The sequence below is a fragment of the Cryptomeria japonica genome, chromosome 10 (genome assembly GCF_030272615.1).
Source record: "Cryptomeria japonica chromosome 10, Sugi_1.0, whole genome shotgun sequence".
NCBI classification, from domain to species: domain Eukaryota; kingdom Viridiplantae; phylum Streptophyta; class Pinopsida; order Cupressales; family Cupressaceae; genus Cryptomeria; species Cryptomeria japonica.
The window spans coordinates 138996450-139024298 of NC_081414.1; positions in this window are offsets into that span (position 1 = coordinate 138996450).

A 27849-nucleotide genomic window follows, 5' to 3' on the forward strand; every position below is an offset into this window, starting at 1 on the left:
CAAACCCCTAGTTGACACTGGTAAAAGACCTTAATTAGTATGCGATGCCTATCGCTTGGCAGAAGACCAAAAATGGTAAAAAGGCAAATTAGGGTTTACACCCTCATAGAGGAGCATTAATGATGGTAGGTGAGAGACATGTATAAATGCATTTTTCAAATCATTTCTCACTATCTATTTTCAAGCGAAGAAAAGGTTATATGAGCTTAGATTTCAAGAAATTAAATAACCTTGAAAGAGATTCAAATCTAGTTTGCAAGCGGTAGTGGAGAACACAAAGCGGTGATTTGGCATCCGATGGAGAGTGAAGTGAAGCAGAATCAGGAAGCCCTAAATTTGCATCTAAAAGGTATTTTTCGTGTTCTTGAAATACTCTTCAATGGCTTCTGCATCACATACCAGTTCGAGTACATCAATTGAGTCAGAAAGTTTTATTCAGAGGAAGTCTAAATATAATGCTTTGTCACAAGTTCCGGCAGGAGTTATAGTCGAAGAAGGAATTTCTGATTATATTGATTGCAAAATAGAAGACCTAGGGTCTTTAGCCATTCACACTTAGTTAGGTCTATTTTGAGGCAAGGACAAAAAGATCAAACCAAAATTTAGTGTCATAGAGAAGAAGAAATTCCACAACGTAGTATATTTTATAGAAGATTTCATGGAGGATCATATCTGAATTATTTTGAGTAGAGTCCACGGTGACAAGATGTACCTGGAGAGGATGTATGATATCACACCTTAGGAAATTCATGCAGTCACCGATTTCTGCAACATAGGGGAAGTGTCAGCCCTGAGAAAAGTGAGCAAAATGGAAATGACCAAGCTCACCGGTTCAGCAAGTGATTTATGGGGTATGATAGTCAATCCTATCAAGGATGATCTGGTGAAATACGCCTGCATGGTGATAGGATACAGAATGTTTTTCAGCTAGTAGGATTAATTCTATATCTGCTGCAGCAGTAAATACCGCTTACCGAATGATAAAAGAGGATGCATCTTTTGACTTATGCACTGGTATGCAGAGGCAACTCCTATTAAATCTTAAGGCAATCAAACAGGACAACTCATTGAGGTTTAAGTTTGGACAACTACTGGTAGGGTTCTTTTATTTTCAAGGCTACTTTCCGGGTGTAGGAGATCTCCAGTGGTCCCCTGACCAACCGGTAACCAAGCAGATAAAGGAAAGTGTACAAGCCATTGGAACCGGCTAACCTTAGGTACTGAACAAATATTTTGATGAGTTCAGAAGAAAGATGAGTCAGAGGGTAAGAATCTCAAGTGACATAGTGAAGAAATACGAAGATGACATCTGTTTCACTATTCAGGTGGACAAATGTTTAATGGAGGCTGTTGAGCCTAGAATGAAGGAAGTGGAGCCTATGGGCTATGAAGTTATGTTTGACATGTTGGAAGGGTATGCCTCAACCCTTATTGCCTCACCTCTTGATCTAAAGCCTAAAGGACCGAAACCTACTTGGAGAGGATTACAGTAGTTGAAGAACCATCAATGAAGAAGGGAAAAGAACCGACAACTAAGAAAGCTAAGGCAGTGCCTGCAGCATCGACACTGGCTACCACTGCAACTCCAAGAGTGACCAAGCGATCACCGGCAAAGAAGAAACCAAGGGTAACACCAGAAAAAGTCTTCGAAAGAAAGAGGAAGACTAAGGCAAATGAACCGGACTCCGAAGAAACCGAGTCTAATGAACAACCAAAGAAGGCAAGATAGACAAAGAAGATGAAGAAGAATGAACTGACAGTATCTGCACCGGTAAATATAGACATCTTCTCATACAAACCTTTGACACATTGTCAAAGAATAGTAAAAAATATTAGGAGAAAGTTACTTCATGATTTAATAGACTATTATGATGATTTTTAATAGTGAGAAAAAATATGAAGTACTACAGGAAATCATTCTTTATTTATGTAAAAATGACCGGTCACCATCAGAGATTAAATCTCAGACACCGGATTCATTATTTAAAGCATTAGATAATAAATGGCACATTGCCATTGAAAAGGAACAAGAGATTAGGGAGAAAGTCTTTGCACAGTACTTCCCCAAACTCTCAAATTCAAAATTATTTGATGCCTTGGATCAAAATAAAGGTCTCTTCTTCACAAGGAGAAGAAGACTCTAGTTGTTGGAGGGGAGAGTTGATGATGTTGAAAAAGATACACATCAGCATATGGCTCATGCTATCAGCTCTCACAAAGCATGAATGGCCAACCTCCAAGCAGAAAAGGAACTGGTTATTTCCAAACTGGATGAGGTCTTTGATGAGGAAGGAAACCTGGTGGATGAACCAATCAACACCATCGATGTCGATGCCCTCAATGTAGAAGATGTCACTTAGAACATACCTTATGAGGGAATTGGACACGGGCAACAAGCCGATCAAGGTGGTGAACAAGATAAGGACACACAACAAGTGGCAAAGGAACAGGAAGAGAAAAAGAAGAGGGATGAAGATGAGAAACAGACGAAAGAGGAAGAGAAGAGAAAAGAGGAAGAGGAGAAATGAAAAGATGAAGAAAAGAAGAAGCAAGAAGATGACAAGAAAAAGAAAGAAGAAGAGGATAAGGAAGAAAAGAGAAAGAAGGAAGTAGAGGAGAAGAAAAAGAAGGAAGAGGAAGAGAAGAAGAAGAAGGAAGTGGAAGAGAAGAAGAAGAAGGAAGAGGAAGAACAAAAGAAGAAGGAAGAGGAAGCACAGAAGAAGAAGGAAGAAGAAGCAAAGAAGAAGGTAGAAGCAGAGCAGAAGCAAAAAGAAGAAGAAGACAAGAAGAAGATGGAGGAGGAAGAGAAGAAAAAGAGAGAAGAGAAAGAAAAGGAAGAAAAGGAGAGGAAAAAGAAGGAAGAAGCAGACAAGACAATCGAAGCAATGAAGAGCACACAGATGGAGACTCCTAAGGCAACTAGTAGCCAAGCCAAACCGGCTGCTATCTCAAGTCCTATTGACCTCCAATCTGCAAGTGAGTCTGAGCTTATGTAGAGCATCAAGGTCTCCCAAGAGCACCTTGAAGGCATTTGCAGGAAAAGGGAACAAGATATTATACAGGTGGTTGTAGACACACTTACTGGTTTAATCCCCGGTACTAATCTTCCTAACACTGAATCATCACTATCACAACTCAAACTTCTGTGTACTGTAGTGGATGATCAAGTGCAGAGTCTGGAAGAAGTAGCAGAGGCCAATGTAAAGAAAGAGCACCAAAAATCTCTTAATGTTTCTCTAGTGAAGAAGTTGAATGAGCTTAGGACTGAACTACTGAAAGATCAAAAGGACATAAAGAATGCCTTGGATGAGGGCAACTTGCTACTCAGCAAAATCTATCAACCTCATCTATTTTGTGATGATGTGCTAGCCAAGAAGCAATGGCTTCAAATGGACTTATAGTCCTAATTGGGTACATTCAAGACTCCTTATGATTCCTTTGTAGCATATGGGCAAACCGTTCACCAGTTCCAGATCTAGTCAGCCAAGATGGAGCAAGAGATCAGTACACGGTCTAGGGATTTGTAGGAGCTTCAATTGGTATTACTTCCATGATTGCAAATTCTTTAGAAGTGTTATCTGAACCTGGATGCCCTGACAGTCACACAGGAACTGAGCACAGTAGATGCCATGGAGGAACATGTATCCCAGATGCAGACAGAGAAGGAAGTGGCAACCTCCCTACTTGAGTCCTAGTCCCTATCCATGAAACAATTTTTGCAGGACTATAAATCGGTTTTTGACAAGTATCATTCATTATTGTCATAAATTTATATAAATATATATATGGAAACAAGGTTTTTCAAGTGGTACTTTATCATTGTTGGCAAAGGGGGAGAAGTATATCTAGTTTTTGGTTTTAAAATTTTGATCTTCTAACACAGGGGTGGTTTTAAAATTTTGATCTTCTGACATAGGGGGAGAAGTATCTATTTTGAAATTTTGATATATGCTATATGCTCTGATAATTATGCTCTGTATGCAAAATTGCTATACACTGTTGATTAAGGGATAGTGTATATGCTTGAGGGGAGCAATTTTGTTAATGGCAAGTTTGTGTTGTAAAACACTTAGATGTCAAAATTTTATTTTCCTAAGTGTTGCCATCAATGCCAAAGGGGAAGATTGTTGGCATTTTTTGTTGTTTATGTTGTGATTGTCATTGATGGACACACACTTGTATTGAGATCCCCTTTATATGTACGAGCTTGTGCTCAACCGGTATTTGTTCCAACCGGTATGTTGTATACTAGTCTTTAGACTAGTGGTGATTTTGCAGAATGTGTTTCCCGGTCTGAAACGGCATGTCAACCCCAAGCGGTTCATAGATCTCAAGTGGTACAAGGGAGAAAAGCGACACAACACATTCTTACCATTCTTCATTTTTGTCAAACCGGCAACCGGTATTTTGTATGAACCGGTAATACTTTGTGATGAGTTACCAACCGACATTTTGTGATGAGTTACCAATCCACTGATTGTTTGACGGTGTCGACACATTGACGGTGCTTCTTGTGTCATGTTACTGAGTATGTCTAGATTCATTGAACATATGAAATTGTAATGTAATCCTATTGGACCGACATGAAATCAGATTCCTTTAAAAGGACATCATGTCTAGGGTTTTAAGTTGTTGCTGAAAGGGTTAATGTCGAGCTAGGGTTTAAAGTGGAAGTTGAGAATGATCTTATCTGAGAAGATCAAGTTGTAACTGTGAGAGAGAGAGAGAGAAGACTGAAGTAATGTTGGAATGCATTAGCTATGAGCAATACTAGATCTAACCAAGTAGTTTGTGCTATTAGATAGATCAAACACTTGTTGATTACTGACATCTTTGATAAGTCTGTAGCCCTTAACCAGGTAGGCCTCAAAGCCTTTGTAAAATCCTCTAACAAGGTGGTTCACACATTTGAATCTAAAATCCTCTAACAAGGTAGTCTTTAATCGAACTTATCTCCTAACAGAGATTGAGATTCCTAATAGGATCTATTCTGGTGAAGAACATTGTAAGACCTTAATCGGTCTGACCTTAACCAGTCTAGTTTCTATTCTATAGATAGTGACTTGTGAGTTCCATCTCACTGTGGTTTTTCCCAGTTGGGTTTCCATGTCAAATATCTTGTGTTATGGTTTTATTGCTTTTGTGGGTGAATGCTTTATTCGCATTTTGGTTTGCATGTGTGGTAACCGGTTTGACTATTAGACTACTTTATCAGTTTATCTTTAGACTGTGTAAGTGCTTTAGTGCTAAGATTTTTGTCATACTAATTCACCCCCCCCTCTTAGTATTCATTAGTTTATTGCTCTGAAATTAGTACACATCCTCCATTCTCGATTCTTCTTAGGTGCTAATACTATTGGTACTACACAAGGACTCAAACTTTCTCTGATCAAACCTTTCTTCAACAATTCCTGCACTTATCTATTAAACTCTTCATTCTCTATCGGTGTTATCTGGTGTGCAGCTTTGTTAGGAAAAATAGCTTCGAGAATCAGGTCCATGCAATGACTGATACTTCTCACAGGTGGTAATCCATCAGGCACATTATCTGAAATGATGTCTTCATACTCTGTTAGCAACTCCTTTATCTCTTCCGGTTGTTATTCTTCATGCTTTGGATTCTTAGTGTTCTTAGGAATTAAGGAAAAAAACACATTCTCATGTCTCATTCCATCCAAGAACTTCCTTCCATCCACCAAGCAAATTCTAGCATTTGTACAAACTGCACTCTTCAAAGGTGATGCAGAGGGTTTGGTGGTGTGCACAACTTGATTGATTTTCTCCCTTAAAAGGGTCTTCATTAGACACCATCCAATGGTGTAATGTCTTTAGCCTTCCCAAGGCTTGGCATCCTTCCCAAGGATCTCTCTCAAAAAGACAACTCACAAGTGACAAAGAGTCTACTACTCCTACTAACTCAACCCCTCCAACCAAGAACACCTAATAAACCCAAACCCTTAGCAAATAGGATTCTTTGCTCAAATGGTGAAGTATGAAATTTGTGGATGAAACATCATGTGAGACAAGGCATTTGCATTTACTTGGACCTCTTGGTCAGGTTCTGCAAGACCCCCAGTGTCTTTTATCCTTAGAGAGGTCTAGTAAGGGCTACAAGCAATTAGGCCTCCTAATTGGGTTTTCGCAAAATATCTTCCAGTATTCCTTAACAAACCCTAAAATAAATCATATATTTGAATATCCTTTTGGATTCCCTTAGAGACTTCAGACTTTGGCATCTTGGTGTTGTGTTTAAGAGGTCTATCCACACTACCCCTAATTAGGCCTCTTTAGCTGGTATTAGAGGTTTGACACTAAAAGTCTTCACCAGTGACATTGGAAGGAATATTTTCCACTTATTAGAGGTTTTCACATGTTAAAGGGTCCCTCCCATTCCAATTTTACTCACCCTTCAATCCATTTTCCAAGGGTTTCATCCACTTCTTCTATTCCATGGGCTTGCCACATAAGAGATGTCAAGCCTAGGGCATCATCTTAAAAATAGAAAATGACACTTCCTTCCCCCCAAACCACTTGGAATACTCAATATAAAATCCAATTCAACATTACCCAAGGTTTTTGGCCATTCCCATGGTGTAATGTTGAATTGTGACCCTTTTTGCATCAAAACCTTGGTTTTAAGGGTTTCTCAGGTCAACGATAGAGAAAATGCTCTAGCTTTCAAACCAAAGAGTTTCAAGACCTCACACCAATTCCAAAATAAATATGATTCATAGCCTCAACTTTTCCTACTCTTAATTCCTACAAATCATCTGTACAAATCCATATAAAGTGCATAAAACACAAGGAAAATGGAGTAAATTGCAGTTTCAATTTGATTTGGGAACAAGAATTTCATCACAAACTTCTCCCAACCTATTGGCATCATTCCTCAGGCTTATATCATGCCAAGTAACTCCTCCAACCACCCCCCAATGTGTACATTCAACCAACTAACTGTTGGGCAACCAAAAATGCAAAAACTTGACAAAGTTGCTCATGACAATATTGCAACTTTTGACCATTATGACAATTTGGCTCTTGCCTTCACACCAAAAGGGCAAGAATGAACAAAAAACATATGTCAAACTCCTAAACACCAAAAACACAAATAAAATTTCCATATAAGGCTTTGGACCAAGTTTACACTTCTTGGAGCCTTATGGCTTATTATATTGTTTTAGGACCACCATGGACATCACCATGGATCAACATCGAACTACACACATCCTACCACAAAATATCACCATGGATGAACACACATCCTAATCATGCAAACTTGTATCCTAGTGCCCCTGCACCATACTCCCCAGGACAGGGAAACTAAAGTCCCTTGAGTTGCTAACCAGGTGACTATTGTTCCATCCTTGATGATATCACCTTTAGACATCCATGTAGCTTTAGATTCAGGAAGCCCCTTCCATTTGACTAGGTAGTCCTTGTACACTCCTTTTCTGGTTTGTTTGATCACCTTGGAGTCAAGACTCCACTCCAATTCCAATGGCTTGCTAGGGGGAAGATCCTTTATCCAATCTACATCCTCTTCCACAAGAGATGAATCAGGTGTTGCATCAGTGAAAGACACCTTGAAAGCTATTAGATCACACACATTTAAAATGGGAGATATTCCCAAATCTGGTGGAATTTCAACTTCATATGTATTGCTGCCAAATTTGTGAACCACTTGGGGAGGAACTATTTTCTTCATGAGTAGTTTGGAGAGTTGGCCCTTGGGTAGTCTCTCTTTCCTTAGGTAGGCCATCACCAAATCCCCTACTTTTAACTGAACATCTCTCCTCTTAACATCTTCTCTAAGTTTGTACTTTTCAGCATTTTGTTGAAGTGAAGATTTTACTTGATCATGAATCTCTTTCATAGTGATGGCAAAGTCTTCTCCTTGAGCACTCCTTTTGTCAATGCCTCCAAGATCTTTGAGTCCAAGTATCCCTCTAGGATGTAAGCCATACACAACCTCAAATGGACTCCTCCCTGTACTCCTATTAACTGAATCATTGTATGAATATTTATCTTGTCCAATCACCAAGTCCCAACCTTGTCCATGATGCTTGGTAAGTCATCTAAGGAGATTGACAAGAGATCTATTAACCACCTCAGTTTGTCCATCAGTCTGAGGGTGGTATGTGGAAGAAAATGATGGGTTGGTACCCAATTTCTTCCAAAGATTCCTCCAAAAATGACCTACAAACTTGGAGTCTCTATTAGTGACCATATTGAGAGGCAAACCATGTATCCTTACAACCTCTTTGAAAAAAAAACCTGAAATATGAGATGCATCATTTGTGCATTTACATGGCACAAAATATGCCATCTTACTGAACCTATCAACAATTACAAAGATACTATCAACCCCCCTAGGAGTTTTGGGTGAACCAAGTACAAAATCCATACTAAGGCTTTCCCAAGGCCTAGTAGGAATCGGTAAAGGCTGATATAATCCAACATTAGTTGAAACACATTTTTCCCTTTGACAAATAGGACAATGCTCAACAAATCTTCTTTCTTTTTCTTGCATCTTAGGCCAAAACTAAAACCTTGATACCTACTCCAAGGTCTTATCCAAACCAAAATGACCTCCAAGGATGCCATTGTGCTTCTCCCTAATGATATTCTCCCTCATAAAACATTGAGAAATGCATAGTTGATGCCCCTTAAAGAGTAATCCATCCTGCAACATGAAATCAGGAAACTCAACATGAAAAGAGTCAACAAACTTAGTACATACATCATATGCATCTTTAAAATCTTTATCTTCCTTGTACATGGCTTTAAGAGAATCAACACCAATGCTTTGCAACTGAAATTTCTTGTACAATGAGGGTTATTCTTCTCAAAGCATCTGCAACCTTGTGAGACACACCCTTCTTATGTTTGATGGTGAAGGTGTAAGGTTGGAGTTGTTCAACCCACTTGATGTGCCTTTGAGTCAACTTCTCCTATCCATTAAGAAAACTCAATCCATGTTTATCAGTATAAACAACAAACTCCTTTGGAAGAAGGTAATGGTGCCACTTTTTGAGTGCTTGCACCATTTCATAGAGCTCCAAATCATAGGTTGAATACCTTTGCTTATCCTCATTCAAACTCTCTGAAAAGAATGCCACTGGATGTCCTTCTTGGCTAAGGACTGCACCTATTGCCTAGTTGCTTGCATCACATTCAATTGTAAAAGGTTGATCAAAGTTAGGGAGTCTCAAGGTGGGAAGTTTTGCAACCTTCCTCTTCAAAATCTCAAAGCTTTGGGATTCCTTCTCTATCCATTAAAACCTACATTTGATTCCTCCTTTTATAACGTCAAGAATAGGAGCACGCACATGACTAAAACCTTTGATGAACTTTCTATAAAAAGAAGCCAATCCATGAAATCTCCTAACATCACCTACTATCCTAGGTGTAGGCAAATTGATAATAGCATCAACCTTTGAAGGATCCATTTTCAAAAATCCACTATAAACCATAAAGCCTAGATACACCAATTCAGTTTTCATGAATTCACACTTCTCTAGATTGATTACCAATTTTTGCCTCATGAAACTTCCTCAAAACTTGATCCAAATGCTTCAAATGTTATTCCTTGGACCTGCTAAACACCAAGATGTCATCAAGATAAACAATAACAATTTTTCCAATAAATTCAACCAATACCTCATTCATGAGGTGCATAAAGGTACTTGGTGCATTTATGAGCCCAAATGGCATCACCATCCACTCACATAAGCCCTCATTTTTTTTAAAGGTTGTTTTCCACTCATCACCAGGTTTGGTTTTGATTTGATGATAGCCTGATTTTAGATCAATCTTTGAAAAATAGCATGATCCTCCAAGATAGTCCATTAGGTCTTCAATCCCAGGCATAAGAAACTGATACCTAATTGTGATCTTGTTGATGGCCCTAGAATCTGTGCACATTCTCCAAGTTCCATCTTTTTTTGGTGCCAACACGGTGGGTAAAACATATGGGCTCAAACTCTTCCTAATCAACCCCTTATCTAGAAGTTGTTGCACTTGTCTTCCTATCTCTTCATTTTGACTAGGAGTTATTTTGTAGGCAGCTTTGTTTGGAAAGGTTACACCAGGGATTAGATCAATTTGATGACTGATATCTTTGATTAGAGGCAAGTTATCAGGCATGTCTTTGGCCACAACTCCCTTGTATCTATCCATCATGACTTGTACTTCACTAGGAATCTCCTTCTTTTCACCTTTTCTTGGTTTAGGTTCATCTCTTGGGTGCAAAAATAAAGCATAACCTTGGGTCCCCTCTTGCTTGAGGATCTCTAAAAAAACTCCTTACCACTAAGCAACATGACATTTGGACTAACAATATTCTCTTCCCCTTGATCAGGTAAAGGATCCATCCTAAATTGTCTACCATTCTTAGTAATGATGTACACATTCTTCTTCCCATCATGTTGTGCTTTGACATCATATTGCCAAGGGAGGCCTAACAATAGGTGACACACATCCATAGGTAAGATATCACACAAGATCCTATCCTTATAATCCCCCATTTTAAAATCTACCCAAGTTTTTTCATCTACCACTACATGACGCTCCTTGTTAAGCCAAGACACCCTATAAGGACTCACATGTGGTAACCTCTTCAATTTTAATTTCTCTACCATTTCCAAAGCAACAATATTCTTTGTGGATCTAGAATCAACAATTACCTTAAAAACCTTATTATGAGACTTACAAGTGGTCTTGAAGAGTGACTTCCTTTGTGGAGGCTCCTTGTGTTGGGGTACCTTCAATAATGTCCTTCTTAGCATGAGACTATCTCCACTCAAGGTAGGACCTACATTTCCCATGGGAGAATTGACACTTTGAATATCATCCTCTTGCATAAGTCAGTTCCTTCTTTCTGGTCCATGTGAACTAGAAGCTTTCTCAAGGCATCTACTCATGGTATGGCCCACTTGGTTGCAATTGTAGCACTTGCTAGTGAAAACACCCGGACCTCTTCCTTGACTTCCTTGTCTACCCCTACCAAAAGGTCTCCTTCCTCCTCTAAATCCTCCATTTCTATTATTGGATTCTCCATTAGGCTCTTGTTGACTAGAGTCACCATTTTTGTTAGGAGTGTTCCTTCCTCCATAGCCACTTCTACCTCTGAAATTTCTGCCTCCTCTTCCTCTATTGTTTTTCTCTCCTCTCCTCCTTATCTTATCTTCCACTCTCAATACCAATTGAAAACACTTGTGTATAGTATCCAGAGCCAAGATGCTTATCTCATCTTGAATGTTTGCCTAAGCTCATTCAAGTATCTAGCCACCTTCTTTGCCTCCTCTTCATGCTTCCTTGATCTAAGAATTAGTTTGTGAAATTATTCAGTATATGCACTCACATATAACTCTCTTTGTTTGAGATTTTGCAACTTCTTTTACATCTGCACGTCATAGTCTATTGGTAGGAATTGGCTCTTGATTTTGTTCCTCATCCTCTCCCAAGAGGATATCTTCTTCTTCCCTTCATTCACCCTTTCTTCTTGTAATACCGTCCACCACAACAAGGCAGACCCCTTGAGTCTAGATTTAGCCAAACTCACTCTCTTCTCCTCAAGAGTTTCTTTGTACTCAAAGTGGTTGTTGAGTGCTTCTATCCATTCAAGCACCTCTTCTCCATCCATGCTACCACTATAGGTAGGTAAACTCTCTACATTGTCTCTATTTACTGATTTCAAAGCATCCAAGATCATCTTTTAATCAGGTGCCATCTTCTGAGCCTCTTTAGAAATAGCCTCCTTCTCCTCATCCTATTACTCTTCCTCTGAGTCATCATCCCATGCTTTGTCCTTTCCTTTGGACTGTCCAGTCTCTTTGAGTTTCTCAACAAGCAACTCCTCTACCATCTTCTTGATGGCCTCTGGGTTCATTGCCTTAGGAGGAATTGTGTTAGACTCTTCTCCAAATTTTATGTCTGACATACACTAGTTCACCCCAAGTATCAGCTCTAATACCAATTTGATGCAGAGGGTTTGGTGTTGTGCACAACTTGATTGATTTTCTCCCTTCAAAGGGTCTTCATTAGACACCATCCAATGGTGTAATGTCTTCAACCTTCCCAAGGCTTGGTATCCTTTCCAAGTATCTCTCTCAAAAAGACAACTCTCAAGTGACAAGGAGTCTTCTACTCCTACTAACTCAACTCCTCCAACCAAGAACACCTAACAACCCCAAACTCTTAGCAAATAGGATCTTTTTCTCAAATGATAAAGTATGAAATTTATGGATGAAGCATCATGTGAGATAAGGCATTTGCATTGAATTGGACCTCTTGATCAGGTTCTACAAGACCCCTAGTGTCTTTTACTCATAGAGACCTAGTAAGGGCTACAAGTAATTAGGCCTCCTAATTGGGTTTTTGCACAATCTCTTCCAATATTCCATAACAACCCCTAAAATTAATCATATATTTGAATACCCTTTTGGATTCCCTTATATACTTCACACTTTGGCATTTGGGTTTTGTGTTTAAGAGGTCTGTCCACACTACCCCTAATTAGGTCTCTCTACCTGGTATTGGAGGTTTGACACTACAATTCTTCACCAGTCACATTGGAAGGAAGATTTGGCACTTATCAAAGGTCTACACATGTTAAAGGGTCCCTCCCATGCCAATTTTACTCACCCTTCAATCCGTTGTCCAAGGGTTTCATCCACTTCTTCTGCTACACGGGCTTGCCACATAAGAGATGTCAAGCCTAGGGAATCATCTTAAAAATAGCAAATGACACTTCCTGCCTCCCAAACCACTTGGAAAACTTAATGTAGACACCTAAAAATGTCTCATTAATCATGTACTAATTATTCGTCTAAATTAGTTAAATAATTCTTTAATTATTTAATTAATCTTATTCTTCTAATTCATATTTCTTCATCATCTTACTAATTATTCTATTTTAATTCTATCATCAATTAATCATTAATCCTTTTCTAAATATTACTTAAATATTTATTATTTAATTAACTGTGGTTTTTATCCTTTAATTTAAATAATCTTTATTATTTAATTAAATTCAATTTCTAAATAATTAAATAGTTTCTTTAAATTATTTAATTAACTCATTATTTCTTCTAATTTCATTTAATTCCAAATCCCCAAATTCTAATTTCATTAATTCTTCTAATTTCATTCAAATACATGTGCATGATTTCAAAAATCAAATTGAAAATCAAAATCAAGTACTAAATATATTCAAATAACAAATTGAATTTAAAATAAATTCAATATTTGATTTAAATCTTATGCAAAGATTGAATTGAAATCAAAGTCAAAGTGCAAGCACATGCTAAATTAATTAATTAATTAATTAATTAATTAATTGAATTAAATTAATTAATTGAATTAAATTAATTAATTAATTGAATTAAATTAATTAATTGAATTAAATTAATTAATTGAATTAAATTAATTAATTAATTGAATTAAATTAATTAATTGAATTAAATTAATTAATTAATTAATTATCTTTTCAATCTCTATTTCTATCTTCCACTTTGCCTTTTTCCAAAAAGATTTCATTCAGTTAACTAGTCCATTTATTTTAATTGATCTTTTCAATTAATTGGTTGATTACATAATTTCTTTAATTCTCTCCAATCATTCTTTTTCTATCTTCTAGTTAGCTTTTTCTAAATAAAGCTTTCTTTGTCATCAATTAATTCTCCTCCAATCATTCTTTTACATCTTTCAATTAGCTTTTTTCTCAATCAGTTAACTCATTTATCTATTCAATATATTGAGTTCCACCTCCAAATCAACAGTTCAACTATTAATTAGCATGTGAGCTCACCTAAGTTCCACCTCTCATTCAATCTCGCCCAATTATCTTTAAATTGAGCATTCAATCTCCATTTTCAACAATCACGATCAATCACGAACTTTGAATATTTGTGTGATTCGCAGGTTGCCAGTGCAATATCTGAGAGCCACCATACCACAAAGAGGAGAAGAGAAATGGAAGCTATATGCAGTCTTCGAATAGTGGGAATTGATTGATATATCTTATATTCCTGTTTCTTGCTTCTGTGTTATTTCATTGTTTATTTGTTTGAATTCTAATTAGGATAGGGATTTGTAATTTCCCTTTCATTCCTAGTTGATATTACATTTAATAAATTTTAGCATGCCACATTTTGGTGAACCTAACGTGAACTAACAACAATTTAACCTTATTTTTCCTCTGTGTGATTTTGCAAATTGTATGAATTTAAAAAAAAAAAAATTGCAGAACAAATTCTGAATCACGCAATCGTGTTTACATCATCGCACAATTGCATAGATAGGCTCACACAATCGAGCATACAGGGTCATACGTTCGTGCAGAACCCATTACGCAAAAGCCTTTAAGTGTCACGCAATCGCTCTGTTAAGATCACACATTTGTCAGGAATATTTTTGTTTTTGTTTATTTTATGTTTCTTGTTTTCTGCTCTCCGTTCTGTTAAATTATGAATGAAATTAGGTAAATCTAAATACGGTTTACATTTATTGCATGCTTAATTATGACATTTTATGTCACATAGGGTACAATTCAGAATTTCAGGTGCCAGGAGGACAAAGGAACAAAGAAGACAAGCCAGACATTATCAACAAATCCTAAAGACAGAAAAGAAGATACGAGATCTAGAGGATCAACCAGCCATCGACAGATACAATAGCCTAGTTCTCTCGTATAGAGTTAAATATGATTTGATTAACATAGAATGGATGATGAGAGATCTTTCTAGGGCATCACAATCTATTTTGTAGGTTCCAAATCAGAATTAGCTTTCTTTTTTATTTTTTGTTTGGTTTGTCTGTGTATCATGCAATCGCTTTGTTAAAATCATGCAATCATTCTGTTAGGATCACGCAATCGCTCTGTCAGAATTATGCAATCGCTCTAACAGAATTACACAACTAGCCATACAATATCACACAATCGATTAGGTATCATTACGCATTCAAATTTTTCATATTTTAGTTTTATGTGGGTTTTATTGGGTTACTGATTATCTGTTTGCAGTATGTGGTGAATTTATAGAGTGCATTGGATCATTACTGAATAATAAACACCCATGCTCTCACACTTCAGTTTTGGGCTTAAAATAAATTATGGTTAAAATGGACATGTATGTTATAACACTTCAGTTTTGGGCTTAAAATAAACAATGGTTAAAATTGACATGCATGCATTCACATTTCAGTTTGGTGTTTTAAAATTGATGTGCACATGCATATCTCAAACCTAAATCTGGGTTTTAAAATGAATGTGAATCAGGCTGCTCAATAGATTAACTCACATTTCATTTTTCTTAAGGGAAAGAACTTTTTATTGTGTTTGGGGTGAACCTACTGTTGCATCAACTACCTTTCCATCCGCCTTCGGGGTCTTGGGAGAAAGGGAGAAGGTGATAACAATGTCCAATTTTTTCATTTTAGTAGTGAGGGGTATCTTTGACTGGGGATTTCATCATCCCACAAAGGCACTTCAAATTGGGATGTGTTGGGGATATCATCTCTCCCAGCGTACTCTTGAGCGGGTTTTTCGAGCTGCTATATAAATATATTGGTCAAGCGACTAGAGTGTTGAGTGAATTCATCATATGTGGGTGCCTTCCCTGCACCGATAAGCTCAACTAAAGTCTTATGTGGCTTGCTCTGAGAATCCATCATTGGATCAGGACCCCTCAAAATTTTATAATAAGAACCAACTTAGTAGCCCAAATCCTACATTCAGTGATCCCAGGAGTGCGAATTGTACCCCATAGATACCCCTCATGTACCTTGCATTATGAGACAAAAATCCCTCGGTGATAAGATCTTTGGACCTTCGGGGTAAGAGAGATTGGCATGCCTGACAAGTGTGTGCCATGGAGTGGAGCCAGTGCTGCCAGACTCTCTATCTATCCGTCTTGTTTCGGTATTTTTCTATGGGGGCCTCATTGAATGGTGTCCACTTTCTAGCCTAAGATTGTATTCTATGTTTTTTTATGTATCGTTGTACCAGACTAGTATTGAGTAAGTTTTTTGGGCTATTTCAGGCCCTATCTTACGTATCTTTGAATTCTTAGAATTGGCCAGAACATAGTTCAGTCAGCTATACTTGTCTTCAAACAACTATTCTCAGATTTGGAAAACAACAAACTTGTCCTACACACAGAATTAATGGAAACAAATTTTACCTTGAAACATTAGATGGGCCTATAAACTCAAATATTTTACATACTTGTGATCCTAGGTAGTCTTTGCATAGTCCTCATTTACGTCCTTATTATCGTCCTCATATATGTCCTTAGTCCTTATTATTGTCCTCATATACATCCTTATAATTTGCATAAGTCCTTGCATCGTCCTCATATACGTCCTTAGTCCTTATTATCATCCTCATATACATCCTTAGAACTTACATAGTCCTTGCATAGTCTTCATGTCCTTATTATCATCCTTAGAAGTTGCATAAGTCCACATTTATGTCCTTATTATCGACCTTATAAGTTGCATAAGTCCTCATTTACGTCCTCATTATCATCCTCATATATGTCCTTAGATTTAGTCCTTGTCTAGACCTCATATACGTCTATCTTAGTCTGTCATCATTTGCATAATCATCCTAGAAAGTCATACCCCAAATGTCCAAATCATAATCAAAGGATCAATCAAACTCAACCTCAACTCAAACAAGTTTATCAAGTTCAACAAATCAAACATTGTCACATTTAGAGAAATAGAGAAAATATCTTACATGTTGTGATCCTAGGTCCAAACCAATCAAGAAAACATCATGGACTGACATTATACATTTTGTAGGGAAGGTGGAGAATTCATCCCTTCCATTCCTATTCCATCGCCATCCATAGAAACCTTAGCTCAATAGATCAAGACTTTGCAACAACAAATGATAGAGATGACTAGTCCTAACAACCATATGGGTTGGTTAGAAAAAAATGATGAGAGAAGTGATGACCATGAGGGAATCAGTATGGGGCCAACCTTCTTCTTCTTTTGAGACCATTCAAACATGCCGACCTTCATTCTTCAACAAAATTTTTTCTACCTCAGTTCAACCAACATTAGAGTCATGTAAACCTTCTTTTTCTTTCAACCTACTATATCAATCATACCAATCATATCAACCCAACAATCAAACCCCTTTCAACCAAAATCAAACCCCATTCAACCAAATTCCAAAACAAAATTCACATCAACCCAATATTCAAAGTACCTCTTTCAACCAAAATCAAACCCCTTTCAACTAGAGTCCAAATCAAAATTCACACCAACCCAACATTCAAACCTCTTTCAATCAAAATCAAACCCCTTTCAACCAAAATCAAACCTCTTTGACCCAAAATCATACTCCTTACAACCAAAATCAAATCCCTTTCAACCAAAGCCCAAATCAACCATATCTATCCACCATTTCATCATCCCCTGAAGTCACACAAGACCAATCCATGCCATCTCTATCCAATAACACAACCTCCCAAGGGCTATCCATCATACAAATCCAATCTAATTCAAGTCATTATTTAGAGGATCTCATTCAAAATCCTTCCTCATCAGGCCAATGTGTTGAAACATTCCAAGAATCTCCCATGCATACCCAAACTTCTTCCCCGTGTTAACGAGATGATCCAAAATCAAAAGAAATGAGTCCTGAAACAAATAAAGATCAAGAACAAACACTTCTATCCTACCCAATTTTTGATCAAGATCCCACCGACCAAGAATCTTATGATGATCCCCTTGCTCTTTTCTATTCCATTCATAATGATACCCTCTTGTCTCAAGAACAAAGTGTCCTTTCAAGTCCCTTCCAACATCCACCTCCTAAGCATGATCAAGATAGCCCTTCTATCCTTCATAATAATCTTTTTCCAAGCCAAGATCAATGCATACCTTTATCTTCATGTCCTAAGCAAGATCCCATTATTTCTCCAGATCTAGATCAAGATCCCTCCATCCCTTCATCTCCTTGTCATAATCTTCCATGTTACTTACAAGATTCCATCTCAAATGAACTTACCATTTCTCCTAGTCTCCCTCATGATCCCCATCCCTCTACACAAGTTTTTCATGAACCCCTTATCAATGAAATCACCAATCTTGATCATACTGCAGAGAACAACTTGTCACCAATTGTATGTGCGTCATCATCAAATGCCAATGTAGTGACAAAAACAAACATAACACCAGCTAATGAGATCAACACCTAGTTGGTTTCATCATCCTCTTCAAGTGCATCAATAAAAACAAACATAACACCCACTCATGTCACCACTTTGGAATTAGAATCTATTTGCCTCATACACACACACTTGATACATTGGGGGCAAGAGAATCTACCATAGTTGGATTTCTTTAAAAATGATAAGGCTATAGCTGAATTCAAGGGTTCTAGAGCTGGATTTCCTTTTGATGATCCAAAAAATCCAAAAACTAAGGAAATGAACATTGGAGATGTCAAACATGTACACTTAGTTGAGTCCTTATATCCTATTGGAAAAGACATCACTAATACATTTGGACTAGATTTCCGACTGAGGTTTCTGATGGAGAAGGTATATTGTGGCCAAATTTGAATTTTTTTTTTTAAAATTCCCATATTCACCATAATTCCGATGATAATTTCCCATTTGGTTTCAACGAAGAAGGCATTAGCAATGAGAATTTTCTTTTTTTCAAAAAAGTGCTCGAGTTCATCATAATTCCGACGATGACGACCATTACTTAAAAAAGAAGAAGAGGGGAGTTCATTTGTGCATTGCAATCCCGCGTAGGCATCCATGGCGACTTCAATCCCCAAGAACATCAAACCCACGTCGAAGGCATTTGTGGCATTGCTTGCAATCCCGCGTAGGAGGTAGATTCAAATTGCCCTAGTTTTTAATTTCATGTTGCAAAAAATATACATGTGGTGGTTAATTGCCCTAGTTTAATCTCATAAAACCATAGAACTGTGATTGAGGAGTGAGCGTTCAATTTTGTAGCAGAAATCCATTCCTCCCATATACGCGCATGTTGATTGTTCACATGAGATCACATCTCTTTGCGGCATCGTATCAAACAATTCACGAGCCTTGTCCATGTTTCCACATTTTGCATTCATGTCAAGCAGGGCATTTGCAAGTACAACACCTAACAAAATTCCTCTATCTGTTATGCTTTGATGGATGTCCATACCCTGTTCCAAAGCTCCCATTTTTGCACAGGTAGGGAGGATGCTGGCAAAGGTTGTGGAATGTGGCTTTATGCCTTCCAATTTCATTTGCTTGAAAGTGTCTAAAGCCTTTTCGACAAATCCATTTTGTGCATATCCAACAATCGTTGCAGTCCACGAGACAACATTTCTTTCAAGCATTCTATCAAATAGTTCATGTGCCTTGTCTATGCTTCCACATTTTGCATACATGTCTACCAGGGCAATTGCAACTACAACATTTGACAAAATTCCTCTATCCTTTATGCTTCGATGAATGTCCATACCCTATTCCAAATCTCCCATTTTGGCACAGGCAGGGAGGATAGTAGCAATGGTCATGGAATTTGGCTTTACACCTGCCAATTGCATTTTCTTGAAAGTTTCTAAAGCCTTCTCAACAAATCCATTTTTTGCATATCCAACAATCATTGCAATCCAGGAAACCACATTTCTTTGAGGCAATTTGTTAAACAGTTCTTGTGCCTTGTCTATGCTTCCACATTTTGCATACATGCTAATAGAGCAGTTGCAATTACATCTGACAAAATTCCTCTATCTTTTATGCTTTGATGGATGTCCATACCCTGTTCCAAAGCTCCCATTTTGGCATAGGCTAGGAGTACGCTGGCAAATGTAACTAAAGAAATGCAATGATCAACTCCAAAGACATCAAACCACTACTAACAAAACCAGGAGTCTAAAATATGATAGGGAATAGTGTGAGTTGTCCTAAAATAAAATATTTTATTTTCAATTTCAACTAAAACATAATTACTCGGCCATTTAATGTTATTAATAAGTGTTTAATTTATGAAAGAGATAAATGGTTGGCCACAAGTACATGAGTTACTAAATGCACACAAATAAGTGAATTTTATATTCAAAACTATCTACAATAAATTCAATTCTTGTCCATTAGTCATTTATGTTTGCAATAAGCATTTTTCTTAGTTTTTCTTAATCTTTATTCATAGTTATGTGCATATTTCACATTCTATAATTAGGATATCAATTGCTATGGCTGAACACTAGCATGATGTTTGTGTTGTGGTATAGATGCGTGGAAACATAATTATGGGATTGTTATATTATAGAGATCATAAATCTAGATATCACATATTAGTTCTAGCTCTTCTTGGATTGAGTCTAAAGTTGACATACAGTCATAAAGCCATTTAGCAGATCTATCCATTTCTAGTAAAGACAATTGAGAAAGTCATTTTGATATTGAGAGTTTCTTATCTGTTTACCTATTGATCATTATTAAGCCATAATATTTAGGTCTATTTATCTCTCTTGCAAAACCTCTGTAAGTGTCCTAGATTGTCCCTACTACTCACTCTTCAATGAAATAGTGGAGTTCTAAAGATTTGTTGCACAAGATGGTGTTGAACATATCAACAAGGCTAGCATGGAAGGCATGTTCAAGCTTCCACTTGTACAACTTACAACAAATGATTTGCTGATAGAAGAAATTCTTGAAATAGGGATACAATCAAAAGACAAGTAAGTACATACAAACCTCCTCAGTTGAAAGTAAAATCTATGTATAAAAAGAGTGCATTGAATCCCAATCCATAAACACAATAGAGATACCGATGGAGACTTAATTGGATGTAGCATGTCGCACCAAAGTTGTTAGAGTATGCTAAGCTAGTACATAATGTCTCCTAAAGCCACATTAGTATTTTACCCAGATCATTATCTACCAAAACTAACTATAGTAATCCTTTTGAGGATTAATTTCATGGTGCTAGATCTTCATTTAGTTCCACTTCTTGTTGGAGAAAAGAATAGAATTAAAGTATGGAAGCAGGATCTGCCAGCTCCTAAAGGAATCTTGATGAAAAATAACTGTAAAATATTTGGGCAAGCTTATATGCAAAAACTCATGCTTCCTGATGGGTTTATGTACAGAAATAAGCATGAATTAAGTGGTAAAGGGGCTTCTGGAAACAAGAGGGATAGAGAGGCAGTGGAGGTGAAAAATTCTGGTGTTGTGTCTGCTCCATCTCAGAATGAGAATGGAAAAGATGCTGTAAGAGGAGCTAAGAAGGGTGTTGGAAGAAGTGGGGGTGTTTACATTCCTCCATTTAAGCTGGCTCAAATGATGAAATATGTGGAAGACAAGAGCAGTGTGGAATACCAGTGCATGACATGGGATGCCCTTCAGAAGAGTATCAATGGGTTAGTAAACAAGGTAAATGCATCTAACATCAAGAACATCATTCCAGAGTTGTTTGCAGAGAATCTCATCTATGGGAGGGGTCTATTTTGTAGGTCTTGTATAAAATCCCAAATGGCACCCCCTGGATTTACAAATGTTTTTGCTGTGTTGGTTGTTGTGGTAAATACAAAATTTCATGAAGTTGGAAATCTTCTTTTGCAAAGAATTATTTTGCAACTTAAGAGGGAATACAAATGCAATGACAAGCACATGTTGATAGCAGCAGCCAAATTCATAGCTCATTTAATGAATCAACAAGTTGCACATGAGATCATTGCCTTGTAACTTCTCACTCTTTTACTAGAGAACCCCACATTTGACAGTGTAGAGGTTGTTGTTGGGTTCGTGAAAGAATGTGGTTCTTTGTTGATAGACCTTTCACCCAAAGGTCTCTATGGGATTTTTGAAAGATTTAGAGGTATTCTCCATGAGGGGGAAATTGACAAATGAGTACAGTTTTTAATTGAAGGCATTTTTGCAATTCATAAAGCTAAGTTCGAGGGTCATCCAGTTGTGCGTCCAGATCAGTTAACACATGAAGTTTTCCTAGAAGATGAACTTGATCAAGAAGCTGGTTTGGATGTTTTCAACCCAGATCCTGATTTCTTAGAGCATGAGGCAACCTATGAAAAATTGAAGAAAGATATCTTTGGAGATGCTTCTTCAGATGAAGCAAAAGGGGAGAATGATTCAGGTGATGATTCAAAAGATGATGATGATGATGATGATGAAGAGGAAGGTGAGGAAGCACTGAGAATACAGGATGAGATAGAGACAAACTTGGCCAATTTAAGACATACAATTTATTTGACAATCATGTCAAGTGTTGATTTTGAGGAAGTTGGTCATAAGATACTAAAGATCAAGCTTGAACCTGGTCAAGAGAGAACATACCTTCGTTATTATGGTCTTCTTGGGCAAAGATTTTGTATGATCAATAAAATTTATGAGGAATTTTTTGATAAGTGTTTTGTACAACAATATTCTATGATACATAGACTGGAAACAAATAAATTGCATAATGTTGCAAAGTTTTTTGCCCACTTACTTGGCACAGATGCTCTTCCATGGCATTGTCTTGCTTATATACATCTAACAAAGGAAGAAACTACTTCCTATTCCTGTATTTTTATAAAGATTCTCTTGTAGGAGCTAGCAAAGTAGCTTGGTATATTGTTGTTTAATGAAAGGTTGAACTATCCAACAATGCAAGAGTCTTTTGATTCAATTTCTCCAAAGGACAATCCCAAAAATTCACAGTTTTCTATCAATTTCTTCACTTTTGTTGGTCTTGGTGGTATCACTGAGATTTTACATGAGTATTTGAAGAATATGCCAAGGCTTGTAATGAAGTAGCAAAACTCTATTCCTGAGTCAGATGAATCTACTTCTAATGACGATTCTTCTAGTTCATCAGGTTCATCAGATTCTGAGAGTGAAACTGACAGTGAGAGCAGTAAGGAGTCACCAAGAAAGAAAAATAATTCAAAGAATGACAATGAGTATGAAAAAACAAGAAGAAAGAAAATGGTGAGGGCATCTGACTCGAAGGATGGAAGTGACAGTGAAAAATCAAAAGGAAAAAGAAAAGGAATTAAAAATCTTTCTAGTCAGTTATTCAAGGCTCCAATAGACACCATTTTCCTGCACTATGACAAACAAAAGAATCACTCCCAAGTGCTTTGGTTTTATAACAGATGATTATAAGATGCTACAATGTTGTCTTATGTATTTTAATAGCCACGGGTTTGAGTTCTGTACTTGATAGGTAATTTCGCTAACGTTTTTTATATTTTTTCTTTGTCACAGGCCGACATGGATCCATCACATATCGTAGACAGAGATGTAGCTTGTGAAACTTCTACTGAGTAGGTAAACCTCATTGTAATTGTACAAATTATTTAGAAGCAAACTGTTACATTATTATGTTCTTTTTTTTAGTGATTTATACTAATTTTGTAATTGTTAATGATATTCTTGACACAGACGGATGTTTGGGGAAAGGGAAAGGGAGTTGCAGTACCTGAGTACCTTTCTAGGGATGTGGAATCATTAGGGTTAAGCAATGATGACCCTGAAGATCCCACACACCTTATGAAATTCTTTAAAATGCCTCTTATAAAAATTAGAAAAGAGATTGTTGCTTTGGCAGCCGTGCATCCTATCACTGATGATATTTGAGAGAGGGTGGAATTATTGCTTCAGACAATAGAAAACTTGCAAGTAAGTAGTAATGAAAGATTTAATTACAACAAAAGTTCAATAATGGTTTATATTTTATTCTCTTTTATGTCATTAACTAAAATATGTATGTATTGTTTTTACAACAATTTATCCGCCCTCATCAAAGTCGTTCCCACGATCAGGTTGTTGCAGGATCTTCAAGTGATGACAATTTTCTTGTATTATCACTTGCTTGGCTTATCACTTTGAGTACCCAAAACACATCGTACTTGATACTATCAATTTTCAAAATAAAGGTTCATCCTTGTTTACAATTCTTGCACTTTTCATATATTTAATGTATTATTCTTTAGGTGTTGTCAATGTTATTGTGCAAATGATGTTGCCGCCTCATCAGAGGTTACCCTCACCTGTATTGCCGACTGCAATGTCAGAAACACGTAGCATGTAGACATCCTCTAGTGCATGTCATATTGGCCCACCCACTGTTGGTAGATGCCTCTTTTGCTCTATCTTCTGTCATGTGTTTATTTCCCTTCAAGTGTTCTTTCTTGAATTCTAATGCCATTTCATAGTGGATTCATTTTTTGCAAGAGGAGATGCACATGAGGATGTGCTAGAGGTGACTACTACTGATAACATACCATCATTTCCTGGATCTTCTCATATTTTTAGTATGGGAACATTGCAGGCCACATTGATGGTGAGCGATGAAGAAATGATTCCCTTAAAGATACAAAAGGTTCCAGGTACTTTAAAATTATTATTATATATACTCTAATTGTAATTTACTTTATGATCACTCATTTTGGACTAATGATCCCATGAATTTTTTGTAGGCAATGATATTTTCTATAAACATCTTAGTGACATTGCATTGCAGATATTTGGGCCCACCATACGTAAAAGGTGGTACATCATATGTGAACTAACCCTAATCCACTTTTTTTCATATCATTGATAGAATAGTTTTCCTTTGATCCATTTCTTCAAGTGTAATAAATGTAACTTCAGTTCATTTATGAATCTAACAGGTTTGTTTTTGCTTTAAAAGGTGGAATGAACAAGAAAAAATTTTAAAAGATGAATTGACAAACCAAATGGTTGAGTAGTTTGGAAATGACACCTTTGACAAAACCAAGCTCCTTGAAAAAGCTAGCACATATCTAAAGTATGTGAGGGACCAATACAGGACCCATTTGGAGAAGAACCTAAAGTACGAGCGTCCCCCCATGATTCTAGAGAGGGAGTGGAAGGACCCGATTTTGGATGCCAATGAGAAAATTGAAAGGAAAAAAGGAAATACACCACTAGATGCCAGAAGAAGGTACATGATACTATTAAGAATGTAATTATGTACTAATTAATTACTCTTTATATTTATATAATCTAACATATTTCAAACTTTTTATAGACTGAGTGACATGTCAAAGGAAACCAAGGCAAGGCAAGAAAAACACAGGAAACACAAACTCGGCTCTGGTGGTTACATGAAACCTGCTACATGAATTGTAAGTATCTCATGTAAACAAAATATTGCATCAAAATATTAATAAATTGCAAACATTTTTTTTTTATCAAACAATGCAAGCAAAATTCACTGTACCAAGCAAAAATGCAGGGCTCTAAATTTAATAGAGCGCCCACAGAAGATGACAAGAGAATTGCCTACCAGCAATGCTATTCAGCCATGGCTGATCGGCTACGAGAGTTGAGTGGGCATACACAACACTCGAGTGCATCCATCACACAGGTAAATATGCTAAATGGAAGTTGTTTCAAATTGAATACTTTACCAATAATCTAATTGATGTTGAGTTCCAACATAAAGTGACTATATTTGTTTTAAATAAACAAGAAATGATAACAATGTGTGTGTCATTGGAATGCAGCCTACTAATTGTGAAACACCACCTACACATGAAGGTTTGGATGTGCATCCCAGTAGTGGAGGTATTCATTTGCTATTCAAATTTATTTATTTAGCTATTAATACAATTAAACATCTTAATTTGTAATTAGAGTAGTAATTAATGTAACCTTTTTTGTTAATATTTTAGAGCATGTAGTCGGTGGTGAGGAAGTGGAGCATGATCTTGGTACACAACATCAAGAACGTGATGTTCCCCACTTAGGTAAAGTGGACCACTGTTATTGCTTTAAACAAATATAATTGCAATTGGTGTTCAACATTAATGTAACCTTTATTATTTCAACTCTAGATGATCTAGAGGGTGTTCAACATGTTGAGGTTGAGGCTACACAAAATGATGTGGCCCCATTAAGTAAAGAGCACAAAAATTATGCTCTCTAAATTAATGAAATACTTGTGTAAAGCGGAAAATCAAACCCTAGGTGTTCCCCCACTCCAAGGAGAGAGAAAGGAGGTCACTAGGATTGACGGTTTTCACTTAGGAGAGACTTTACATTCAAAAGAGGGGTTGAAACTCACAAGATCCAATCCCACACAATGCAAGATTGAATTCTAAATGAGTTTCAAGGGTTGAGATAGCAAGGATACCCTCTTTTGTAAAGAATGTAGATAGAAGGATTGAACTAGGAGTGTATGTGAAAGTAAGAAAGATTTGCTTGTAGACGGAGATAGGGACACGAGATGAAGCTGTGGACCTGAAATTAGTAGTAAAATGTCGAGATGATGCTATCCTGCAAGTTTGAGCAAAAGTTGACAGGACGATGGCGCCCAGAGTGCACACGGTCCTCCAAAAAATCTGCGAAATGAAGGGGGATTTGTTCGTCTCTGCACAAGGATTCCAGATCTTCAATTACAGCCGCGTACCTGCAACCTACACACAAAAAAGAGAGGATGATTGGGGGGTTAGGGATTAGGGGTTTGCCTTCAGGTCAAACCCCGGTTTTGGAATTAACCAAGAAATGAGAATGTTGTAAATGTAAGTGTTTGTAATGTAATCAAGTATTGATACCTTGTTGTAAGAATGTTTGTATTCTTACATGCGAAGGTGTAATGATGTTGTATGTTGTATGTTGTAGGTGATCTCCTCTTCAATGGTTGAATCCTTATCTTGAATGCAACACCTAGCCTTGAATGGAGACCTAGAATGCTCAATTGCTTGAAGGAATGCTTGAATGTTTGAATGTTTGCCTATCGCTTCCGCCTCTTGCACACATATGTTTCTCACCTGTCCTTATGGGAGGGGAAATGTAGTTTATATACTTGTCAATTAGGGTTAGGAGACTGATTTTTCCGACCTTAGGCCGACCTAGGAACATTATTTTCCAAATTGCAAATTTGAAGACCCGATGCCCAACAAGAGACTGGGCCCAAAATAGGGCCAATGACCAGAGCGCTGGGCACCATGGTCCCACCTCCCGGGATAGTAGGGTGCAAGGAGGATCAGGCCAAGGTGCAGAAAGATGCATTTTTTGATGTCGTAAACAGGTTTTGGGGTCTCCATTCAGGTTCAACGTTGCGCCACCATCATGAAGACCCAAATGCAGTCGAAATTGCAAGTGTCACAATTTTATGATGTTACATTTAGCCCCCACTTTAGCGAGAGTATAAGCATACGCCCATACTTCTGGTAAAGTACAAGGAAACAACATTGAAAGACTTTCACCATGTCAAGGAGGCAAGATACACCAAGCCCCCAGTGGACTAAGGATCTTACGACTTTGATTGACAAAGTAAAAGGGAAGATCATGAGGGAGAACCATGACTGTCAGTAGTAAGGTTCCCTCACTATGAGTCATGCAAGAAAAATACCAAAAATTTTCAAGGCAAAGCTAAGTTCGCCAAGAAATTTTCAAGAATCTTGAAGAGATATGAATGGAGTGTATGCCCCCTATGTTAAAGCGATCGCACATGCCTCATCGGGGGTGATTTCTTTAAGGTAGTGATACACATAAGAAATGAGAAGGGAAAGGAGCATGTTATCACAAAGATTTAGCCCCCAAGTGTGAGATAAACCCAAGGATAATAGACACAAAACACAAAGCATGAGGTGACTTCGCTTTCCTTGGGATCAGTATGCTGTATGATAACTCATGTATATCATATGTATGTATGCATAATTATTCTTCATTCCCCGATCAAGGAAGGTCACTTAGAAGAAGGGAACACATGTGTCTTTTGAGTCAACATGAGAGAGACCAAAAGAGATCTCAATGCTTTGCATTGTCCTCAAGTAGACAACACTAAGGACAACAAATAGAAGAATGGGAATAACACATAGAAGAAGTAACAAAAGAGATCAAG